This window comes from Anguilla rostrata, chromosome 13 (genome assembly GCF_018555375.3).
Source record: "Anguilla rostrata isolate EN2019 chromosome 13, ASM1855537v3, whole genome shotgun sequence".
Taxonomy (NCBI): Eukaryota; Metazoa; Chordata; class Actinopteri; order Anguilliformes; family Anguillidae; genus Anguilla; species Anguilla rostrata.
The window spans coordinates 21394677-21419699 of NC_057945.1; the positions used below are offsets into that span (position 1 = coordinate 21394677).

Genomic DNA, 25023 nt, shown 5'->3' on the forward strand with positions numbered 1-25023 from the left:
GAAAACCAATTGAATAAAGATTGGAGGGTATCAGAATGTAAATGTGATCTCTTTGGAGTGTACTCTGTCCATTTAACTGGCCTTCTCCCATATTCATTCACTATCTCCACTAGTTAGGGATGTCTGTCAAAGAGGATTTAGCTGGTAATTTGTTTTCTTATTGAAACTTTCATTGTCCCTTTCCCTTGACAGATATGTTGTTCTACTGAGTCTAATATTGCTGTGCCTGTCAGCTGAAATCTAATATTCTTTGCTTAAAAAAGTAAATTCAGCAACAGGTATATCAGTAGCCCTGTTATTCTGGATGAAAAGGGGGGTCACTCTCTCGGTGGGGAAGGCGACCACGGTGCCATGCAGGTAAACGTTAATTAAGTGCATGGCTATATTTTATTGCTCGTCATCTGCTCCCCCCCCAATTTGTATTTGAAAATCAATAAAATAAATTGGTAATTAAAAAGGCACATTGGTGCATGTAACCATTTTATAGATATGTTTCGCTCAGTTAACACTCAGCAAATATCTTTTTACTCTGTCCTCAGGTTCCGTATTGTTTGCACAGCTGTGCAAGCCTGTGTGCCTGTCTCAGTCTAAAAGTGAGGAGAAAACAGTGGGCTCTGCAGAGGAATGAAAATGTAAAAGCAATACGATTATAACTTCACTGGTAAGGGGTTATTTCAGTCCATGTGCGTTGCCTCAAACAGAAGCAGAACACCAGATAGTTTGGGCAGTGGGGCCTTGGGGCTATCTGCAATGCTTGGGTTTTACGTAGCGCAAACAATGCACACCACTCAGATAATCCCACTAAATTCAGCATCTTTAAATAGAAAGTGATAATATTATTATTATTAATAATAATAATAATAATAATAATAATAAAGAAACAGTACTGTACTGAATGTCTGTGGGAAATCATCTCAGCCTAAGGTCTGGGGCTGGTAGATAGTAGATGAGTATTTACATTGTATGGTTTTCATTTATTTTTACATTTCACTATATTGTACACGCATTGCCTTATTTAATTGCACACCCAGAGATTACAGGCGGGAAAGCGCCAGGGGCGGGGGGGGAGTGCACAAGGAAGGGAGAGCCATGAGCTAAAAATTGAATCCTTGGTCTTCGTTGTGATTTTATTTTGACACACTGGTCCTGGATTATTGATTTGCAAATGAGTTAATGGCTCATGGTAATTGACAGATGGTTCTTCGGTGGGAGGGAGTCTCCGCTTCCGCAGTAACATGCCTTCATTTGGCAGCGACCGGTCCCGCCCACGTGACCTTTGCCCTCCCTGGAATGCGTCCTGCGACAAGCTGTGACCTGAGCTCATGTTTACATCATGGAAATCATGGCTTTATTACTTAGCCACAGGTCGCCTCTCTGAATGACGTAAATGATCCTTCAGTCCTGTTGCTACCGTCTGTAAAGTGACAAATGCTTTTTTTAACCAGCAGAGCTCTCATTTGGGGTGTGAAGACTCTTACCTATAAGCCAGAGAATGCCTGTCATTGTGCATCTGCAGTAAGTGGGAGGCCTCCCATTGAATGTGGAATTCAAAGCACAGTGGACAGATTGTGTGAAGAAAACTCCTTTTTGTCCTTTTTACCAAATGAAAATATGTCCTTGAAATGAATGCTAATATACATTGTTGACTAAGCCCTTTCATAATGTGGTGAAAGATGTTTTTGCAGGAAAATAGTAACTGCTTCTTCAATCAATCTTGCTGTTCAACTAGTGTTCAGGAAAAAAATGCAGACTTACAAATCTGCCCTACTACATTAAATCCAGTATTTCCATTGCTTTTGCATTGTACATCACATGGCATGTACTTCTTTGGAGCCTTTATCTATTGAAAAATTGATACAATTTTTCATTTTACAATGACTAACGACTCTTTTATACAACTGGGAATTGAATGTAAGACTTACAGTAACTGTAGGTTTAGTAGAAGTCATTCTCTATTTAAGTGTCCATCTTCTGATGCTGACGACACTTCTGGTGTGTGTGACTGGTTTTGGTCTCATTTGACCATAACATCATGTTCCAATTGAAGTTTTGCTTTGGATCTTTGATTGGTAATGAGCATACAAAATACGTAAGCTTATTTGTTGCAGAAACACAGCTTGTTTTCTTTTGGCTTGTTTCATTTGATCGATAAGCAGTCTTCATTGCCGTGACACTTCTTCTGTTGTGCTCTGGAGCAAAGATGCCTGGGGATATCTTATTTTTATCTGTCAAAAAAAAAAAACATAATTATTTTTAATCAGCAGGCATCACAAAACAATACATCAAATTCAATGAGATAAAAATTCCCACAGTCAATAATCTAAATATGATTTATGTGACTACAGGCAGCCAAGACTTCGTTTATGGCTACTGCTGGTGAAGGATCATATCTTTTCTCAATAAAATAAGAATATATATATATATATCATTGCAAACATACATTTAGATGTTTTCATATACAGTATGTATACGTATTTTCTCCTAAATGGTTGAGATTGGTGGAGAGCTGCAATCCCTGCTTATGGACTGCTATCTAATATGCCCAGGTGCAACAAAGATGAAAAATGACTTTTTTTCTTTGAAAAATTTAATCAAACATGACTTAAAACATCAATGTCTGGATTTTCATGAAACATTAGATTAGTACTTTATATTCTTATTGTAATCATCATTGTCATTTCCTGTGATATTTACCCTGTGCTACTGATCCTTCATTACTAATTGTATTCTGCATAGCAAAAGGATCTTGTCAGTTCCTGGCATTGTTATTAGTAGGTTCATCTACATAGTGCTCAAACCTGAGGAATCCCTGTTTAGACGAATCCTGAAAATTTGATGTGAAATCAAGGAGACAGGCAAAACGAACTACGAGTTAAAAAATTAAGACCTTAAAGATGCCAAAAGCTAACTCAAGCTTTGCAGTTTTGGTCATAGCCCCTAACATGTTTTTTAGTGGTTTTTTTTTTTTTTTTTGTCATAAACAAATTTATGCATGTCCCTGAAACTCATATAACCGATTATATGCATGGTTATGAAAACTGCATTATTGCTTTGTATTTTTATTATTCATCATACATAAAAATAAAATATGTGATAATAAATGTTTTTACACAAGTGATGCATTTGCTTAGATGCATGCATTTGTTCTTCTTTAAGGAAAAACAGCACTGTGTATATAAATAATAGAAATGCAAGTAATAGAGGGTTGTGGCTTTAATCATCTTCCTGACCAAGAAAACAAATGTATGAAACAAACAAAATGTCTGAAATTCCAGATGATTTAAGCTGTACAATGTGAAAGATATGAAGTGTCAGCAAAAGTGTCATCTTTTGTTTGACATAGTCTTTGAAATTATGCTTATTTTTGAGGTAACCTTAAAAAAACACTTGTCCCTTTTTATTCCTCTTTCCCAGAAGCAAACCGTAACTGTTAGCCACCTTTAAGGCAGAAAGCAATCAACCAAGTGCATTTTATGACAGGGCAGAAGATGATTATGCCTTTAATGCAATGATTATACTGCAATCTGGGAGTGAAGCAAGCATCGCTTTAGCTTCCTGGCGATGCCTTAATGGAAACGTAATGAAATACAAGACTGCTCATGTCAGACTAAAACTTATAAAATAAGGATGGACAGCTTTGCTCCTTCTAGTCCATTTTTATGGCTATGACAAAACAAAACACAGATTTGAAAACTCATTCAAACAGTAAATCACCTATTAAATAATCATGCAATGGGGGGAAAAATATTGTGAAACATACCTCAAATCTACAGAAGGTGTATGTCCACTAGTATGCATGTAAATAATAAAAGCCACCTTGACCTTTCCTTGGTACTCTATATTTAAATTGAAAAATACATTTGTAGCAGGCCTGAAGAAAATGGTACAAGATGCCAGCCAGATGTGCCATTGAATGATTAAAGAGAACGGTCATTCCATAAGAGAAAAAATACAAACATTAAATATTAATCTAATAAGTAGGTACATATTTAGTACAAAATGTGAGCTAATTTCTTAGATTTGCTTTGTATGGTTAGACACTGATCCAGAACCTCATGGTGAGTGTGCGCAAGGTTGCAAATGTGTGCGCGCATGCAGACTTAGAATGGCTTCCCCTTTGTGTTAACATCAGGACCTTGAATTTGATGGTATGAAGTATGTACTTTTCAAATACACTTACTTACTTATTCTAGCAGGATCAGAAATCTGCTAGGAACGACTTTTAGAGAGAGACAGAGAGACAAAGAGACAGACAGACAGAGATTTGGAGTGCTACTTTTTTAAACAGAAAGTGTTCATTGGAATCCCAGGTATTACATAGAATAAAAGCACGTTGCATTCATATGACAATGTTACAATCAAAGGCGCTCCTTTTGCCTTTATTTGAAAAAAGCCTTTGTTAATATGGCATTTTCTAACTATGAAAGTAAAACATTTTATATATAAAAAATAAAATCACTTCCCAGTACATTGTTGCCCTATGCTGGCCTTCAACAACATAAATAAATTAAAAACGTGGTAACGTGGGTATATAACCCTTTAAGTTGCACCTTGAATATGGATGGGTTTATTTGCAATCATACTGTTTTTTACGGTGAAATGTTAAAAGGACATGCATTGTTTCTCCGGCGTAATGTAGATAAACCATAACTTTTTCAGAGTGCATGCTGAGAACATCACAGAAGTACCCCCGCTATGACACATGGTATAGGCATACCATGTCCAACCCAAGGATCAGAAGTCTTTGTTATATATAGTTATGTTTATATATAGTTATATTTATAGTCTGATAGGCATATCTACGAACGGATTTAATGGAGAATACAGACAAACTTTTCAACAGAATTAGTTCACAAACTTAATTAGCAGTTTACATTGTATTAAAAGTTTCAAACCAATACAAAGCCTTACTGTGTATTGAGGTATGTATTGGAAAAAAGGAATAATTCGCCTGTCTGCCGACAGATTATGGCAGAAGATTAATATATCAAACATGGCCCACAGTTTGCTCTGTACTCGCTAAGGACTTTCTCGAGCACCACAAGCTAGAATATACCATCGTGCTGGTTTACCAGCCCAGTTGTGTCCATTATGGAGGAGCATGGTCAAGTCTCAATAAGGCTGTTTATTTTACGAAAGGATATTCTACTACCTTCTTGATCAATTTCCATGCTTAAAAATGCACCTCTGATACATTGATTGATTTGTTTTGAGGACTGAAGAGAATCTTTGTGAAGATGAACCCTGCTCCAAACAGTGTGGATATCAAAAGTTTTGCTTTAAACTGTTACTGCAACATGGACATTTCAATTATTTATTTTTGTTGTTATTGATTTTCTCTGCGCTATAACATGTTGCCTGGCAGTAACTGAATGCAGTGAAAAAAGAAATGGTTCTCAAAAGGTAAAGTTGTACCTGTTTGTACTTTTAAGCCACCCCTGAAAAAATGACCACCATATTTTCTAAATTAACTTAGGAAATTACACACAGTTTATCGTTGATACAAAGTATTATTCAATTATTTCACAGTAAGTGAAAAGAGCATACTAAATTCCATAAGTTATTCATATTAAACAGCTATTACACAATCAGGCAAAAAAAAAAAAAGATTTGTGTTGGTCCCATTTAACGAAACGGATACCCAGTAAAAAAATAGTTTTAACTTAGGTAGGCATTCTAGTCCCAATCCTCAGAAGAACAAGTAATTTATACACTGTAAGTAAGAGAATACAGATACTGACAAGAGAGAATTCTATATTAAATGGACATAATGTCTCACCTGTGGGAAGCAAACTGAGTGTGGAATTCAATCACACACAAAATTAAGACTTTGGCTGTAATAAGATTATCAACAGGAGATGCAAATAATACCTGGCATGGTGCCAAAAGAAAACATGAAAAGAAAAACAAAATGAATTCAGTCATCGGAGAAACAGCAACAGAAACAGGGATGCAGGGCATCAGCACTGTAACCAGAGCAGGTGATGAGACTGAATAACAGTGGAATGGCCAACTTTAACTTTAAAAATTTGTGTTTTGTTTTTACTTTAGACAGCTTGAAAATCAAAGCCATTTATCTTAAATATTCTCTCCTGGTCCTTGGTTTGCTGAACATTGTTAGAATTCATTGGCATCATTGCAAATTTTTAAATGTCACTAACTTCATAAAAGGCTAACTTTTTTGCTGAATTGCAATGAAATATCAATATGCACAGGTGCAAATTATGGAAACACTGTGAATAAAGAAGAAGTTTAGTGCTCTTAAACTTACTTTAGATACTTTAGATAGCTGACGTACTGTATGTTGCTATGAACTAATACATACTGTTTCAGAAGGTGTAATGATATTTGTTTAACACAAATTCAAATTATTTTTTTCATTTTTGTTTTGTTTTGATATTACATTTATTATATATTACCTTTTTAAGCGAAAAAGGGAAATTGTTGCAAAATATAGCATTAATCGTCAACACTAGATGGCTACTAAGTAATTAGGTATGTATGCCTAACATCAGTAACACCAGTAGGATAAATAATTTGTGAAATACAGATACAATTTTTTAAATCAAATATTAGCTTGATAATACATAAGACTATTTAATAGCCTGTTTTCACTATATGAAGCATCATATAAAAAGGTACTAGACAATTTGTGCAAACAAATTCATTCTAATACATTCTAAATTTGTGCATTCATGCAGCCACATTAATTAGTTTACATTAATACAGACTCTTAATTTCTGGAATACACAACACTGTGGTTCGTTTGTCTTGTTAAAACTGCCTTAAAAATGCTATAGTTGGGCTCATGAAATGAAAAGACTACAAACAAGCTTTTAAATGATCTTAGTGGAAAACGTAAATGTGCATAGGTGCATGGTTGGCATGTATGACAATCTTACCTGTGCTGAGGCACATCACGTGCTTGCCTGTGTCTGTGCCTGTGCTCTCCTGAAAGGACAACAGAGTTTGTGATGACCATTGCAGTGTGAACATTATTAAGAATTCCAATTTCGAAAAAGGTTTTCTGTTTTTAATGTTTCCTTACAGAAAATAATTACAATTCACTAGCTGTGCACCCGATATACCACTGGCATACAAGTGAATAAATCACTTTTGCTCTACACACACACACAAAAGAACTGGAAACAAACTAAGTTAACAACACAAAATCGCAGTGACGCAACACCACAAATCACTTCTAAGAATTCAAATTAAGTTTCCTCTCAAAGGAATGGAGACGCCTTCAGAAAAAGGACACCACCTTTGTGCGCTCAAAATCAGGTTTCAGCTTTGCCGTTAACTGACATGCCATAGTTTTGCTGTGGTTTTGGCCTTTTATGAGGCTGGCACAAACATTAACTGTTTTTTCCCCTCTTTTCTAAACCCCGTCTAAACTCTCTATCTTCTAATAAGGCTACTCCCCATAGACACAATGGGAGGCTTATACAACTTATCAGCTGCAGACTCAGAGCCATTGAACCTCTTTTGGGGAAGGCTGAGCTTCTTTTTCCGGCAACTTCTTTGTTTGCTACAAACTGTCATTCCATTGTGTCTTTCCCAGATATCCCTCTTTCACAAGTCCGAATTCATTTCCTGTGGCTTTTCAGGGTCAGTGGCTTCTTTCTTCCTATGGGTCATCAGCTCTATTAAACAACAGGAGCAAAAGCTGATTAGGGTGCAACTTAATTACCTAGCAGAAGCCCTGGTCTGCACTGTTTCTCTTTTTCAATGTGCTGCTAATTTATTTATTTATTTATTTGCCCTTTAAATAAAAAACATTTCAGTTTTACGTGTAGGCGTAAATTTCATTTCAACTAAGTATGGGTGCCATGTATATCATTGCACATACTCTTTGCTTGACAGTGACTTCAGTTTATCAGAATAATCTAACTCAGGAACCCTGAAACTCATCATTAAATATAGGTGATTCAAACAATTTGTGCTCATTCAATTTTTTGTGTGAAGCTTCAGATTTTGTCTCTTTTTCAGAAAATATCCACTCATCATAAACAATACCAGGCATGAACTGGTAGTGAACATAATTAATAAAAAAACTGATAATTAATTTTATCATTTTAAAAACATTTCTGAGATGCTCTTTAATTAAAAAAGTGAGGGTTTGATAGAATGCAGAGAACAGATTTGGACCATTTATTGAACTAAAACGTTTAAACCTGCCGCAAACTTGTTGAACTGCACTTAAAGGTAGACCATTTGTTTTGTTTCTTTTTTTCCATGGTTTCTGAACTGTAATCTCCCATCACCACATCTTCCCTTGGCCCACCCAGACTGCGGCCTGCTCAGCCATGCCAGGCTAGGACAGCACTGCTTTGACTTCTGTTTTTCGCCTCCGGTAAAGCCTGCAGTCAGACGCCCATTCTCGAAGAACTCTGTCCGTAAACAGTGAAACTTGGCTTTTGAAGTCTTTCCAGGTCCGTATTCTGTTTTCTTCTGTCTGACAGCCTCCTCCATCTTGTACTTACATGGAAGAACACACAGTTCTTTAGCATTGGCTTCTAAAATCTTCATGCCCTCTCTGGTCTTGACACAAGGCATCTCCCTCGCCCCCAAATGTTATTACTGTCGTTGCTTTGTTAGAGCACAGTTTAAAAGTATTAGTTATCCATCAACAGTTGCTAGACTTTGCCTTCAAATGTCTCTATAATGATTTCTAAACAAAATTTGTCATAAAGACGAAATATACAAATATGCATATGGCTTGCACACTACAGGATGAATTAGGTAAAAAAAAAACAAAAAAAAACATTTTACATCTGCATGCAACCCTTTCTCAACAAACAATCTGTCATGATCTTGTATCATCTATTGAAACATAGTTCTTCTAAATAGAGGAATCATCATGTACTGAATAAAATCTCTTGGGCTAATAAAAGCAATTTCCACTGTTGACCACAGCAAATAGGCCTATTTTGATTATAGACGCTGCATTACTTGACTTTAGCCTGAAGTGTAGAACAGTGCATTTAATAACAAGACAATAAAACAACAATTTGCTGATTATATTAAGCTTGTTTTTCATCATGTTTTGATAGTTATAACAGACTATTCATTCCTGAAAAAATAATATTAGGGTGATGATATCCAACCAACGAATGGTTTAAGCTGTGTTCTAATTCCAGCGATACTTGACGGCATAGAAGTGGGCAGCTGCTGACTAGAAAATTAACTTAAGTGAAAGTTTTTGAGATTCACATTATCTGTGTAACTTTCTCTTCCTGCAGGCAGCTTCTCGATGTTATTTTGGCAAAAATGATGGCTTTATTCACAAGAGGTCCCCATAGGCACTCCAACAGCACACTGGAGTGACTAATCATACGATTGAGTTTCTAACTGAGACATTTATAAACAATTAGTTGATCTATTATGGGGAGAGTTGGGAAGGAAAGTGAACATGGATGGAATGTTAAATCCTGCAAAAAGCATGTCTTTGAGTGGTCCAGTGGTCCACAGTCCTGTTCCTGCAGTGCCGCAGGGTCTGCTGGCTTTTGTTGTTACTCAGAACTTGAGTAGCAATTGTTAACTCACGTCATCTGGTTTCTTGGGTCTGAATTGGTCACTGATCTTAAGAAAAAAAAAAAAGAAAAACTAGCAAACTCTGTGGCTCTCCAGGACCAGGACTGCAGTGAAAATAAAAATGCATCCATATAAAGTAGGGGTGTCCAATCTTATAGAAAAAGGGTCACTGTGGATGCAGGTTTTTGTTCTAGCCCAGCATTAAGACTCTTTATTCTACTTTAGGTCTTGATTGAAGACCATGATTAGTCAATTAGTTGAATCAAGAATTTATTTTTTAAATTTAAGTTGTGCAAGTTAAATGTTACATAACTGCACAACTGTTCTCATTTTTAATGTGGGCATTTCCCATTGCTTCAAACAATATATATATCATATATATATATACAGCAAATGTCAATGTAGCTGGCCAGTTATGATGCTGTCTTATAGGCTTGGACTGATATTTTTACTTAAAAAAAAAAAAACAAAACAAAAAAACCTTAAATTTCTAAAAGATTGAAATATTCACTAAATGAGTTTTAATGTAAATAAATTCAGGACGTTGACTGTGCACAAATAAACCATTTCTGTTATTTATTAAAGCAAAGAACAGTGTTGACTTTGAATGTCATGGCATGCTAAACTGCTAGACTGGTTCCTGTCACTTTCCAAGCCTGTAGCTTGCACAGGCTGCTCTTAGTTCAGTCACAGTATCACTAAGTCTGCAATTACTCCATCACTTTCATTCTTTTAGAAAGTGTAATACTCAGTTGTCATGGAGCAAAGTGGGTGGCCAGCTATGCAAATGGAACAATTGTGTGTAGGGGGGGAAAAGTAATCATTATTGTGGCTGGCACACATGCTGAGTTGACAGACACTTGCTAAGTATTTGCCTGATAGTGAGTCAAAAATTCTACATCTCCATTGTTGTTGGTGTCTTTCTACCCCCACCTCACCCCTCCCAGGCCCCCCTCCAAGCACTTAACAAGAGCCAAAGATGCGGTAGGCTGCAATTCTGGATTCTTGCATACATGAAGGGCATTAATGCGGAGGTGAGGAGAGGCTTATGATGCTAGGTGTGCTGCGTGTGTGGCAGACAAGCAAGCCTCGGTGCATTACTTAAAAATATGAATTAAATCGACAGTGGTCCTGCAGTAGTTCACTGGCGCCAACCTTGTCTGTGGAAATTGAAACTCGGGACGGCTATTTATTCTGAGTTGTTTTTTTTTTTTTTTATGACCGCCAAATGTCAAAATGTTGCTAAAAATATCTGTGACCTTAAGAAGCAGTTGAGCGCTTTGTGAAGCTGTAAGCGGCTAATTAAGCCGGCCTGTGTTACAGTGGCTGTTTGGGTAGGTCAGCCCTCTCCTCATGCCCTGCCGTCAGGCTGCTCTGTGTCCCAGGATTCAGAAGCACAAGCGGGGTCAAGCTCCAAGGTCTCTCTTTGCAGACTCATACAGTATGTGACAGATGACAGGAGGGCTACAGGACTCTTTACGATTGGCAGGAGGAACAGGAGAGGGGAGGGGGGGCCCAGTGGGTTTCCTGCTTTGAAAGCCTGCCACTTAAGCACATCTGATTTGTCTTATCCACCAATGGATTTCTTGGCTTTAAGTTAAAATAACAATAATAATAATAGACTGCATTTATGGAGTGTTTTTCATCTTATGATTTCAAAGCCTCTCAGGATATGAACTCATCTCTACCACAACCAATGTGTAGCAAGCACCTGGGTGATGAATGCAGTCACACAGGAAGCTCGCCAGACCTAAGCTGAGGTGGGGAGGCAGGGAATTAATGAGGCACTTAAAATGGGGGATGATTAGACGGCAGTTTCTGCAGTGCAATGACTTTCTCCTTTGACTGTCTGAACCTGTCCAGCAGCCCTTTGGTGTCTACATGCTGACTTTACCAGGAGGTACCATCTTTAGTTTTGCTCTTTTTCTTATATATTCTAGCAGTGTAAGGAGGTACCATGTACATGTTTTTTTTGGGCGGGGTGGGGGAGGGGGGTGGCTTAAATCCCTTCCACACACAAAGGTACACTGCTTGCTTTTTGGTTCATAGATCTTTAGTGGTTCCATGTACCACCCTCAGATTTTGCATACTTGTGGTCAAGGAGTTTATGATCTATTTGTGGCAATTTATTTCTACCTAAATTTTGAATATGATCTAATCTAGTATTGTAAATGGTACAAGTGTCTTGCTTCAGTTAAGACATTTTCCACATCTCTGTGATGTGTCTTACTTTACCTTGTAGTTTTGCACCATAAGTTAATTCCTTCAGGGTTTTCTACTTTCCAGGAGCTTATTTATCCTACTTTTCTTTGTTAATTAACTTATTTATCTTTTCCGATGTGTTACATTTCAATTATTCAAAATATGAAAGATGTCAAGATAAATCTTTGCCAAAGTAAATGTAATACTGTAAATAAGGCAGTGACATGTTATATTTAGTAAGATAGTGCAGATGGTTTCTTCTTGATGTGTGATCCATGTTTGCCTTTAAAAAATGTGAATCTGAAAATTATATTCTTTGTAAGTTAATACTCAGCAAGCTCTCTCACACTATATATTAATTATCCAATATCGAGGATATACATGAATCTGTTCAACATTTTAACTACATTCTGTGTACCATGTATGGTTATATATTATAAATATATATACTATAAACAGTCTAATTTGATATATGCTTGTATTTTTTTCCTTTATACAATTATAAAACTACATAGTTGTGAACATACAGTAAGCTCCATAATATTTCGCACAAATAATTTTTTCTTGATTTGGCTCTCTGACTCCATAAGTATTCCACAATGTTGGTCTAAACTGAATGGTGAAAATTGTGTCTCTAGAATACCTGAAAAGGAATTTTGCATTTTTGAAGCACTGGGTCTCACAGGGTTAAGTGTTCTCTTTAGCATAAGAAATGCAAGTTCAGTTACATTCAGTTCATGTGAATGACTTGGCCAGGCAAGAATTTTCCAGTTTTGGCTTTGAAAAACTCATGTTTGGGATCATTGTCTTGCTGTCAGATAAAGTGCCATCCAATGAGTTTGGAGGCATTTGGTTGAACTGAGCAGATAAGCACACTTCAGAATTCACTCTGCTGATGATCTCAGCAGTTACAACATCACTGGACACAAGTGAGCCAAAACCATGGCACCCCCACCACCATGCTTCACAGATGAAGGGGGAGGGTGCTTTGGAGCTTGGCCAGTTCCTTTTGCCTCCACACTTTGCTCTTGCCATCACTCTGATACAAGTGAATCTTGGTCTCATCTGTCCACAAGACCCTTTTACAGAACTGCAGGTTCTTTAGATACTTCTTAGCAAACTGTAACCTGCCCATCCAGTTTTTGCAGCTAACTAGCGGTTTGCATCTTTCAGTGTAGCCTCTGTAGTTCTGTTTGTGAAGTCTTCTGTGGACAGTGCTTACTGGCACATCCACCCCTGCCCCCTGAAGAGTGTTTCTGATCTGGTGAACAGGTTTGAGGGTTTTTTTTCATGTGGTGAGAATTCTTCATCATCTGTTCATCAGCTGTAGCAGTCTTCCTTAACCTACCTACGCTCTTTGCAATTACTGAGCTCACCAGCGCTCTCTTTCTTCTTAATGATGTTCCAAACAGTTGATTTTGGTAAACCTAAGGTTTGGCCTATGTGTCTATTTTATTCTTAGTTCTCAGTCTCATAATGGCTTAATTGACTTTCATTGGCACAATTCTGGTCCTTATGTTGAGAAATGCCAGTAACAGAATCTAAAGGCAATGTGAAGCCTAAAATCAAGATTAGATACTGGAAGCTCTCCTATACCTGCTCTAAGGAAACAATTGAATACACCTGACCCATCAGAAAAACCTGTGAAACCATTCTTCCCAAACATCATGGAGCCATGAAATGGAGGGCCTCTGCATAAAAAGTGCTGTAATTTCTACATAGTGAAACCAAAATGTATAAGAAATACCCTTTAATAAAATCAGAGAATCTGCACTTTAACCACATGTGGATTATTTGATTACAAATCTAAAATAGTTGAGTCCAGAGCCAAATCAAGAAAAAATAAATCTTTGTCTCAAACATTACGGAGCTCACTGCTACTGGCATTACTATTTCAGTAAGCTGTCTTTGAAAAATGAGCTTTGATTGAATGTACAGATTAGTGTAATTAATTTTTTTTTAATGCATTACGTTCTATAATTAAGGATGGAGTGAAATTATCCTGCTGTTTTTCATTTGAGGGGTGCTGAGTTTCACATGCACTGGAGCTGTGTTGAAGCCTAATGGAACAGCCTGATGTCACTTTGAATTCCGTCTCTGTGGCTCTTAACTGACAGAGGACTGAGGGATGGAGGTAGCTGTTTATTCAAAGGAAAGACTATTACAGCGGGCTACACTCACTCTTTAGACAGCTTTATTCGCTCGAGTATTGCGGCAGCCATAAGGGATTTGGCTGAAAAGATGTCTGATTTTTTCACTTCATCTGGTTCGGTTCTGAGGGGAATGGCCTACCACACCCTGTCACCTGATCGCTGCCGGATTGATTTGTCAGGGGACAGTATTAAAGAGGACAAGAGAAACCAGGGAGCGTCTCAAGAAGTTGCTAATGTTGGAGAATGGAGTGCCACAATGGAGTGCCATTACACCAAGGGCCTCTGGTAAGACAGGCAGACATAAGAGAGAGAGAGAAAGACATTTATAGAAATGTAATATAATGCAATATGCTGAGAAAAAAACATATTTTCAAATATATAGAAAAATATATATTCTTAAATATATGAATTATTTCAATTTTCGTATATTGCAATATTTTTTCATAATATGTTGCCTTGAAATTCCATTTCTGTAAGAGGAGGAATTGCCATCATAGATATTTTCAACATGGCAATGACTGTGGCTCCTGGTTTTGATGTATTTATTTTACCTTATTATTAAAAAAATATCTGCACCAAGAAAATTCTTTTTGTTTATTTGGATATTCGGAATTATTTCTAATTGCATCCAGATTGCTGCTTATTCCTGATCAAAAACTTTCCCTGCGTTTAATTTGAAACAATAGAACTATTTTTAGTAGTGTAGGATAAATTATTAGTGTTTTTTTCGCCTCAGAGATTGCACAATCAATGAGACGTTATGCAGTCAGGACTGGAAAAGTGTGTTAAGTTTAATTAAGCGTAACTCACTAATTGCATAAAATCAATGTCTCTGAGATATACTGTATGCCCTCTCTGTGTCTGCTAGCCGAAGATTCCGACTGTTTATGGTCTTTTGGACAAAGCCATTTCCCAGATGTGTCATTGGGATCTATCCATCTAATTTGTCCCAAATCATCTATGCTACCCTCCTGCTTCCCCATCAGGGCCCTGTTTCCTAGCAACACCTGCCTACCCACAGTACAGCAGGTACAGGGATGTGTGTGTGTGTGTGTGTGTGTGTGTGTGTGTGTGTGTGTGTGCGCGTGTGTGCGTCCGTGCATGTGTGTGCGTGTATTTGTGTGTCTGCAGACATTGGCATGCTTGAGTGAAAATAACCAGCTGTACCATTCTCCTCCTCAGCCAATTCATAGAAAATTCATTAATTATGTATGACCTCCTAACACCACCGTTTATATTCAACAGAGACTTAATACATTTAATTCTCTGGTAGTGTATTTATAGATAGTGTGTGTGTAGTGTATACATGGGTATTTGGTGTAAGCCTTCTGCATGCGCAAATATTGTTTGGCAGATGCATACATGCTTCTTCCATCCTCATGCATGAATTAGGATGTGTCAATCAGAAGTGGATTAAGGAGTTTATTGGGTCATGTGGCCCTCATGTACTTCACCCACAAACATTTTGGAAACAAGCATATTTTAAATATGTATTTACAATCTATTGCTTGTTATATAAAACTGTTTAAAGTTTAATATTTTTGGTTTTTGTAGCTTTATGAGATATTTCATTAGGAATTACCTTTTAATTAGCTTTTACTTGTTCTGTTCATTTTCACTTGTCTCCTGATTCCACATAAGAATATCTGCCTTTTCAATTCCATGGTCCCCAAAGAGGGAAAGCTGTTCATTTCTATCCACGTAGACAGGGTGAGCTTCAATCCCCTGCACAAGGTCAACATTAACCACATTGCCTGCACTCATGAATTATTTATTGAAAGGATGAACATATTTTTATAGCTTTTGATTTTTTTATGACTGACCTTTATGAAACCTACCAAAAATAGAATACTACTATCTAGATGTTTTTTTATGGAAAGGAAATAGGTTTCAGTCCAACTTTTTTCCATTTAATTTTGTTACATGAATGGGCAATTGCAAGTTCATAATCAGCATGTATTGAGGCAAAACGTTAAACTTTATTGAATGGTTATAAGACCTTAGGGTATCTATTATTAATTACTTTTTAAATGCCTGTAAGGTTTAAATTATTATTTTTTCACTCTGGGGGAAACCGTTGATGGCATTGTTTGCTTTGTAAATTAATTTACCTACAGTGCCACGTGTTTGAGTACAAAGACACAGGCTATTAAATATCCTTGCAGCTTGAACAACCCCCAGCATTCTCTGCTGCTCCACATCACAGTTTCCTGAAATAAATGTTTAGCCTGGGGTTCCAAAAGAACCAGGTCTTTTTGCTGTAAGAGACTCAGACTGGAATACAAAGTAATGTCACCTTCTTAACCTCGTAACCCCAAGCACTTAAAAAGGCAATTTCCACCCGGTTTGCACTACTCTTAAATAAAGCCTCATAACCGTGGCAACGTACAGCAGGGACATGGATTATGGCATCATTTGAAGGGCACAAGTGTACCATCAAGACTATGCATCAAATCTTAGGAAATATGTGTGGAATTATTTATGGCATACACATATTGCACTTAAAATGTTACTCTGCTGTTTATCTCACAAAATCTACATCAGCTAGCCGCAAAAGTACTGCACACAGTTCCTCCCCGACATGTTTCCCACCACTGGAAAAAAATTGTGCAGATAACTAAAAGCAGTGACATTCTGCAAGGGCTTTTCAAAGACATCCCATGACCTCTCCAAATTATACATTTTTTGGAAATCAATTCTAACGTTTTTGAGTGTCATTATCTTCGATTAACATAATGTTCATTGTTGGAATATGCATTTTAGCTAACAGGAATTATAACGGAAAACTAATGTTGAACTTGCATTGCTGCTGCTAATATCACTTACCTTGCCATAGATTTCATGTGTTAGAAGCTTTGAGAGTGAGATGGTCTGTACCTGTGGCAGCTGCAATGGCTAATTGTGATGTCAGCTGCATGTGTGTTGTTCAGATTCTGAACATTCCATCAGTGTTAACCAATTTTCAAACATTTCAGCATAAAATCATAAATATCTAAAAAAATATTTGCGCTAGTGACACAAACAGCACAGGCAACTGGGTGAGCCTACAACTTGGTAAGCCCTGCTGAAAAGCTGTTGGACGGGTGGAGGATGGGGAGGCTCCTTTTGCTTCCTCGCCATGTATTGCCCTGAGCGCTGATAAGGGAACGAGTGGCATTGCTGGCCAGAAACAAGTGTGTTGCAGGTTCTGAGTTTGACTTTGTGGTATGTTGGTAGTCCATTTCTTAATAAATTCTGGATATTTGCTTTGTCCCCATTCTGTAGGTGGAACTGCCTATACCACTAGAGGGCAGGAGGGATCGGGCTACGCAATATTTTGTTTTAATTTTATGTGTAGAGTTTAACAGAGACACTTTCATAAAGACGCTTTATAGGAAAAAGGACATTTTACTGAAAAGTGGAAAAGGCTGGGCTTGGCAACCCCCACCCCTCCACCACCACCACTACCAACAAAAAAACAACAGTGACAACATCATCGCTTATTATTAGTGACACAGTGATTTAGCAAAGCGATAACTGAACGATTGTTGAACAGGTGCATGCCTTAAGGTGCTAATTCTGTCCAGGTTCATATGATTTCTTGGTTGGTTTGGCTGCCACATTTTCTTTGGTCCATTAAGCTAAGGCAGACGATTGCAGAAAAATCTATGTGCACCAGGGGCATAATGCACCCAAAACCTTTGAGGGGGCACAAACTAAAACAAAATGTGGATGGTTTATGTCCATCTATCCATCCATCCATCCATTATCTAATGTGTCTATTCCTGGTCAGGCTCACAAGGGGAGCCAGAGCCTATACCAGCATGCATTGGACAAGTCATAATAAAATCTTATAACTGTTTTATTATCTCTGATGCCAACTGAGGAAGGAACTAGCAATATTGGGAAAAATGTATTAGAGTTTTACCGAAGTATGTTCTCAGCCATATTTAGAAAAATACTTGTGACTCGTATAATCTGAGATCATCATGCATTAATATTACAAATACCAAAAAAAGTAAATAAATTAATAAATGAAATTAATAAACTAGCCAATGACACATAATAAAAAATATGTATTTATTTCATAGCTTATTTTTTTATTTCATCATCTATGTCATTTAATATCTGTTTATTTCATTATCAATGTATTTATTTAATTTGTCACATTTGATCTTCCATACTGACCACGAGGGCAGCATAAAAATTTGCAATTAAAACTATTTTACAAAATGCATTAAAACATTCCCTTAAAATATATGTAGCCTAAAGTATAAAAAAAAGCAATTATGATATTATAGACCAATTAAAACCATTAATGATTTCCAATGGATGTTTCCATGCTACATCCATTTTTTCATCTCTGAAGTGAAAACTTGTGTTTGTTTGTGTTTGTGTGTGTGGTGGGTTGGGGGGGGGGGGGGTGTAACATATGAGAATATTGAGACAAAACACAAGCTGAAACAAAACTGCTGAAGCCACAAACACAAACAAATACATTTAAAAAGACAGAATTTCGAAAAAATAATCAAAATGCTAATTAAAATGTAAATTTAAGAAAGGTAAATAAAATTGCATAGATTTTCAAACTGATAGGCATAAGCAACAAAACACAATAAACAGAGCCAGTCAGCACTGAAACAGAGGGGAAAATGCACTGTATGCTTTCCTACTGCAGTAATGTGGTCTATAGCTAGTGGGAGATCAAACACTGTACCCCCGGGTAGGTAGTGGAATCTGAATGACAGCCGAAGTAGGATTGAATGGATGAAATAAAGTAAATAAGTTATAAGCATTATATAAATAAGTTATAAGTGATAAGCTAAATTCAGGCTGCAACATTTTCTCAATTTTTCTTCTCCGTACCAAAAACATAATCATGTTCACTTGCACAACCAGGCTGTTCTGAAAATGCAAGCTGGTGACAGACCCACTGTCGGTTAAAGATGTCAGCATACTGTATTTGGCAAGCCGTAAAATAAGCCGTCGAGCTGTTCTGCGTTATTTATGTGTTCTATTTGGAGAGGATAGCATTCTTTAAGTTGGAGGTTTGGGAATCTCGTCATCTCAGGGTGGCTGTATTTAAAGTCAAGCACATATGGCCCGCTACTGAATGTCAATATTCTTTCACAGGGAGCCCATGAAGAGCACTGACCCCTGTGCATTCTTCTGGGGCAGCCAGGGCTCTATTAGCAAAATGACCTCCCAGCACGTCTATAGCTATAGCTTGCATCCGCGTCAACATACCGACCCAAACCAACACACAGGGTCAGCTTCACAGAAACATTTCTAGTTATAAGGGTTCATTATGAATGAATGCCATTGCAGTAATAGCTAGCTTTGTAATAAATGTTTTGGGGAGGTCTCAGAGCAGCAGCTACCAAGTGCTATACTCACTCTGTGTTTGACATGTTTGTGAATTTGAGTTCAGTTTGACTCTTTCACATATCCACCAACACACCCCAGGCAGTTGTAGAAAACTAAATGGGTCTACATCAAGCAGTTACTTTCAATTATGTGCACTCCCTTTGTCCATGTGGACATATTTGTGTGTGTGTGTGTGTGTGTGTCTGTCTGTCTGTGGTGTGCATGCGTTTGTGGAATGAGGTGAGAAAAGGCAGCTATTCTAGGTCTCCCTCACGCATCCTCACACAAACACGTTCTGCTCTTTGTATGTCCAGGGCAGCCAAGGAGAAATAATCCCAAAGTTTATCTGAGCCGTGGGCCACGAATCCCTGGGAAAACAAGCTATTACCAGCTCAGGAGAAAGAGAAATATTGATAAAATTGTTATGGTCATATTGTGGAGGGGGAAAGAGCTCCCTCTCTTATAAAAGTGCCCTATTGGATGACCCAGTTGACTTGTTTGAGTTTGAGGCCAATTTACTATTACTATTTTCTACAGATCCCCTTGGAATTCTGTTGCCGTCTGATTGGACATTTTGTGCAGGGGACTGTTTCTTACAGGAACTATGAGAGACGCCACCACTCATTCTTGTCTGAGGGGAACGTAGGGGGAAAAAATGAATGATGGGTGAAATAAAGAGGGAGAAAAAAAAAGTCCCTGGGTCTGGTGGTGATGAAGTGAGTTGGACCTGTTATAGCTCATTGACTGTGTTACTAGAACAGAGCCCTGCAATAATGCTTGGCATACATCTTCTTCACACTGATAACCTCATCTCCTGAGCTCGGCTCCCGCCTGCCTCTGCAGCACACTAGATAAAACCTGCTCAGTCCCACGGCTTCACAATGTGCATTACATACCACATCTGCTGCACTATTCCCAGCAGGGGCGAACAAAAAAAAAAACTGTGATTTTTGGAGCATGTGCTAAAATCATCTTAAGCCAAAGGATGCAATGTATGTTATTTGTGAAGGTATAGGCTCAGATTTAGTGCCTGGCCAATGAGAATGCAAGTCCCTTTGGTGGCATTTGATTTTAATCAGCTGGAATGAGATTGGAGGTTGATGGACTAAATGTGACCGCATACTGGGGTAGGGGGCAGGGGGTGGTGGGGTGGGGTGGGGTGGGGGGCTTGGAAACCAGCCAGACATCCCTTATGGAAATGGATTGTTGTTGAAATATATGAGCAAATATACAAATTACAAATTATTGCCTCTTTTAGATATTGGCATGCATTTTTTAAATGGACTGCTGTGAAACATTTCCAACATGATCCATATATTTACAATATATCGCACCATTTCCAATTCCAGTAAGAGATTGATGTTCGGTCCACAGGGACTGAGCTGAAGCCAGCCATGACCAGCATATACACTTAAATCCATGACCAGGATGGTCTTTAGTGCATTTCACTGTTTAAGTGCTTGATTTAAGTCCCAGTATGAGTCTGCACACCTGTTTTCTTTGGCCAGATGTGCAACCCCTGGATTTGGAAAATGTGCAGATCCAGGGTAGGAGATGAAGGTCATGGAGGGAGAGTATGAGGAGGATGGCCCCGTGTTGTTTATTCATATATGTTAAGCTTGCTCATAACATCAAGGTACATGTGTGACTTATATTAGTCATGTACTGGTACCTGCTGGGTTCATGACATAGGCGGTATGTAAAGATGTTTAGTGATCACTGTCAGTGATTTGTTTGGGTCCTCCTGTGTCACACCCATTTTCAGAAGACTGAAAAAATAATGCATAGGAATCGAAAGTACTGCAACATACTATCAAAATAAAATGTTGTATTGAACAATACACTGCTGCAATATAAATGTAATTATATTTATCTAAAGGCCAAATATTTAAATATTCCATTCCCATAAGGGAAGTCAAACTAGTAAAGGAAAATAAGATATGACAAGTGAATTGAAATGCCTTTAGCACATACATAATGATAATTATGATTTCAAAATCAGTTCATTTAAACATTGCCAAAAGATTCTGTTCTTAAATGTGGAATGGTGGCAAATATTTTATGTACTGGCACTTGTCATTAGGTACTCTTTGGCTTGGTGTAGTCTGTGAGTCAAAGGAAGACTATATAAACTAGTTCATGCAATGACAATGCAGTGATGTCACTGATTTCCATCATTTGGCATTGGGGAACCATGCTTAAAAAAGCACTTGGAGAAAAGTGAAATGTACAGGGCTTTTATGTATGATTTCCTTGTCAAGCATACTTTTCTTTTGAGGACAAATCTATTGATTATTTAAGTGTGAGGATCCTGTACAGAACCGTTTTCCATGTATGTACAAGATAATGTGATACAACCGCTGACAGTCTCGTACTCACATTTCATTATCATATCCTTTTCAAGTATGATCTAATCTCCACAAAATGACTGTAAATGTGAATTCTCAAAATTCCACAGAATTCACATTATCATATATCTCCATTTGAAACACACTTCTTATTGTAAAAATTGATGTATGATAACTGTACCTTAAGCTTTCTCATACATCGTTGAATTGAATTTCAAACCCTAAAAGTTGCAAGAGACTTGAGTCAACTGTTGAACTCCATCTTTTGTAGTATAATTACAAATAGTGGTGGCAAATCCCATTGTTGGGCTTGTTTCACCAATAGTTTAGTCATTTTTCACTAAATACATCTACCTCAAGGGTAAGCAACTGTACCCTCTGAGGGCCAGTGTGTATATGCAGGGTTTGTTTCCACCAGTTACCCCTGTCTCAAATAACTGATTAGCTGTCTACATCAACACCAGTTTAGCTGTACTATAGATTAGACCACAAGAATAGATTTCAGTTAGGAACAAAGAAAAGTTTTAAGCTGTCATTCATGAGCTTCTGAATAAATATGTTAGATCAGCTAAATTGATCTCTTCACAGGTTTACCATTCACCACTAGAAGTACCCAATTACTTGTCATCATAGAATAATAACTAATATTCATGTTAAGAAGAGTGAAGGAAGCCAAAAATCAAACAGTTGTGTCTTGGGATGCCAAAGCATTAATGTTGCCTGTTTTATGATTCATGACCATTCTCCTGAGACTGACGCAACATGGCAATTTCTTTCTCAGAAACCTTGAGATCTGAACCTTAGAGAGAGCGAAAGGCTTTCTCGAAGGAATACATTAGACAGAGTTTTTTTGTTGTTTTTAAGTAGGTCAACTGAGATCTCAATTCTCTATTGTGGCTACAACCTGGGGAATTAATGTGGGTAGGAAACACAAGGGATTGTGCAGCCAATCAGATGTTGGGAGCTGATTTGGTGGCCAGACACCAGATAACAGCCATACCCTTTTGGAAAGTGCCCTGGGATCTTTAATGACCACAGTGAAACAGGACCTCAGTTTAATGACTCATCCATGGGACCGCTTCGTTTGCAGCACTTTGCCTCCATTGGGACCAGTGCCCCCCTACTGGCCCACCAACACCTCTTGCAGCAGCAACTTCCCACCAGGCCTCCCATCTAATTACTAACCAAGCTCAGATCCAGTTAGCTTCAGTAGTTTACCATGAGAAGGGTAAAGGGTGGTATGGCTGCATGAGATTTTGACAACAGTGGAGAACGCCATAAATCCACAAGATTAGCATAAGTGCGCGTGTTTTCGTCTTGGTTGTCATTGGCAGTGCTGAAGGCAGGGATGGTGCAAATAGATAGGCAGAATAAACCAACAGCAGAAGCTCAGCAGAAAATTGGGCTCAGCCTCTGGATAGATATCACAATAGCTATATGTCATGCATTTAAATCAGGGTTATAAATATTGAAGCTAGCATGGGATGCCTGGAAGCCGTCTCTAATAAGTATGTTTTATGAAACGTAGCATTGCAGAAAACTCTCTGTTGTGATTCTTTGCATTTACCTGACCAGCTATTATTGATTCTTTTTTTAGAACTTCATCTTTTTCTCAGCATAAATAAATCTAAAAAAATGTTTCAAGGGAAAGCAATGAAATTTAAAATCCATAAACTGTGGGAACTGTGTTCATAGCAGACATGAGTAAGCCTTTTTTTTCAATAATCAATAACTGTATTTGTCTGTTGAGATGGGCAGAATTATGTTGATGTCACAGAAATTAATTAAAGAGTGAATACGCATATCATACATGATCCTTAAACAGAAACAAAAACCCCCAGAAACAGCATGTAATGCAAATATATTCAAATAAAACATTTAACCAAGATATTACAAGACTGCACAACATATGGACAAATAATTGCTATTTCAGACATTGCAATATCAATCCATCCTTTCATTATCTGTACCTGTGTATCCAGGTCACGGTCGCAGGGGGTGCTGGAGCCTATCCCAGCGTGCCTGGGCGAGAGGCAGGAAGATATTGCAATATGCATACTTATATTTAGAATATATTTCAGTATGTTCAGACACCTAGTCCATGCGTGCCACCAGGACAGTTTCAAAACTTTAATGTTAAAACAAGTTCTGTGTGTATTACATATATATAACTGCAATACACTGCATAGAATGTCAATTTAGATGAAAATGTAGATTTTGAAGTTGAAATTCTCCGGCATGAAAAGGCTATTATAACAGAGCACCCACATGATGTTTTCCAGGTGCATTATTGAACTGCATGTATTTTTTGTGTGTGTTTTGCGTAACCCAGCGTGCTACATTAGATTGCCGTTTGCTGAGGTAACACTTTTCTTGTGATAGAAGCTTCTCAGCATCTAGCATTGTGCAGTGATCTGAGGACAAAGCCTATGTTAATATCTTTTTAAAAACAAGCTCACCATTTTTTATTTCTATGACATTTTAACTACAACTTAATTTTTCTAAATCCCTGTGAACCTTGTATCTTCAATGGTGCATAACGTTGCCTTCGCCATTTCAGTAATGTGTAGTAGCACTGTTAAAATCCAGAGAATTCTTTTACTCACATCTCTTACCAATCAAAGTTATAACTCAAGCCACCAACAATTCCCCATTGTAAGTGTTGCCATCTCAAGATTATATGGAGCGCTGTAAAATGAGACCAAGCATAACCGAATACTGTCAGAGCTCTCAGTCCAGCGTGTGCTAGTCCTCATTAGCAGCACCTCATCGCATAGCATAACTAAGAGGAGTGTCACCGGGTAGGGTAATGATTAAGAGGCTGTATTTGTAACTCAGAGGTTGCAGGTTTGATTCCCAGGTATAACACTGCGGTTTTTACTTGTGACCAAGATAGTTCAAAGGGATAGTTCACTTTCTGGGTTTTTGTTTAAATAGTATTCCATCTTAAGTGGATGTTTCTATGTTTATGATTGGACCAGACAGATGTTGTGTGTGTGCAAATGTAGATGTAGATGTTTCTGAATCAATCTGGATCAGAACATCAACAATAGGTAAGGTGTTTTACCGTATCTAAATATCTGCAATCCCCACCCCTTGCAAAGTTATTTGTTTTCATATTCATCTTCTAATTGTGTATTGCATCTCCAGAGCTTTCTCTCTGGCATATTTGTCAAAATTAGTTTTTAGCATTGGAGTAGCATTTTTTCTACATTTTGCAACACAGATTGAAAAATAGAATAAATACCCGATGTTCCTTTTGCAATATGATCAAGGTAACAGAGATGCAAAATGGAGCTTGATATCTCAATACTGTAGTCTCATTGCACAGAATATTGTCCTGTTTTCTTCCCCCATAGAAATTAATGTATAGTTATATATTGTAAATACTGCATGTGGAATTTTTGGGAAACAAATAAATATATCTCTAAAATGTA

The 25023-nt window shown here is 37.6% G+C and overlaps 1 protein-coding gene and 1 long non-coding RNA gene across 6 annotated transcripts in view; one reads left to right on the forward strand and one right to left on the reverse strand.

Moving 5' to 3' along the window:
- The window catches only part of nicn1 (nicolin 1), a 130474-nt gene that overhangs the window by 60065 nt on the left and 45386 nt on the right, over nucleotides 1-25023 (forward strand). The window lies entirely within an intron of this gene.
- On the reverse strand, nucleotides 954-7384 carry LOC135238550 (uncharacterized). The gene is made up of 3 exons (XR_010325146.1): nucleotides 7062-7384; nucleotides 6903-6951; nucleotides 954-2225 (listed from the first exon to the last, which is right to left on the reverse strand). It is a non-coding gene; the product is annotated as an uncharacterized LOC135238550 (long non-coding RNA).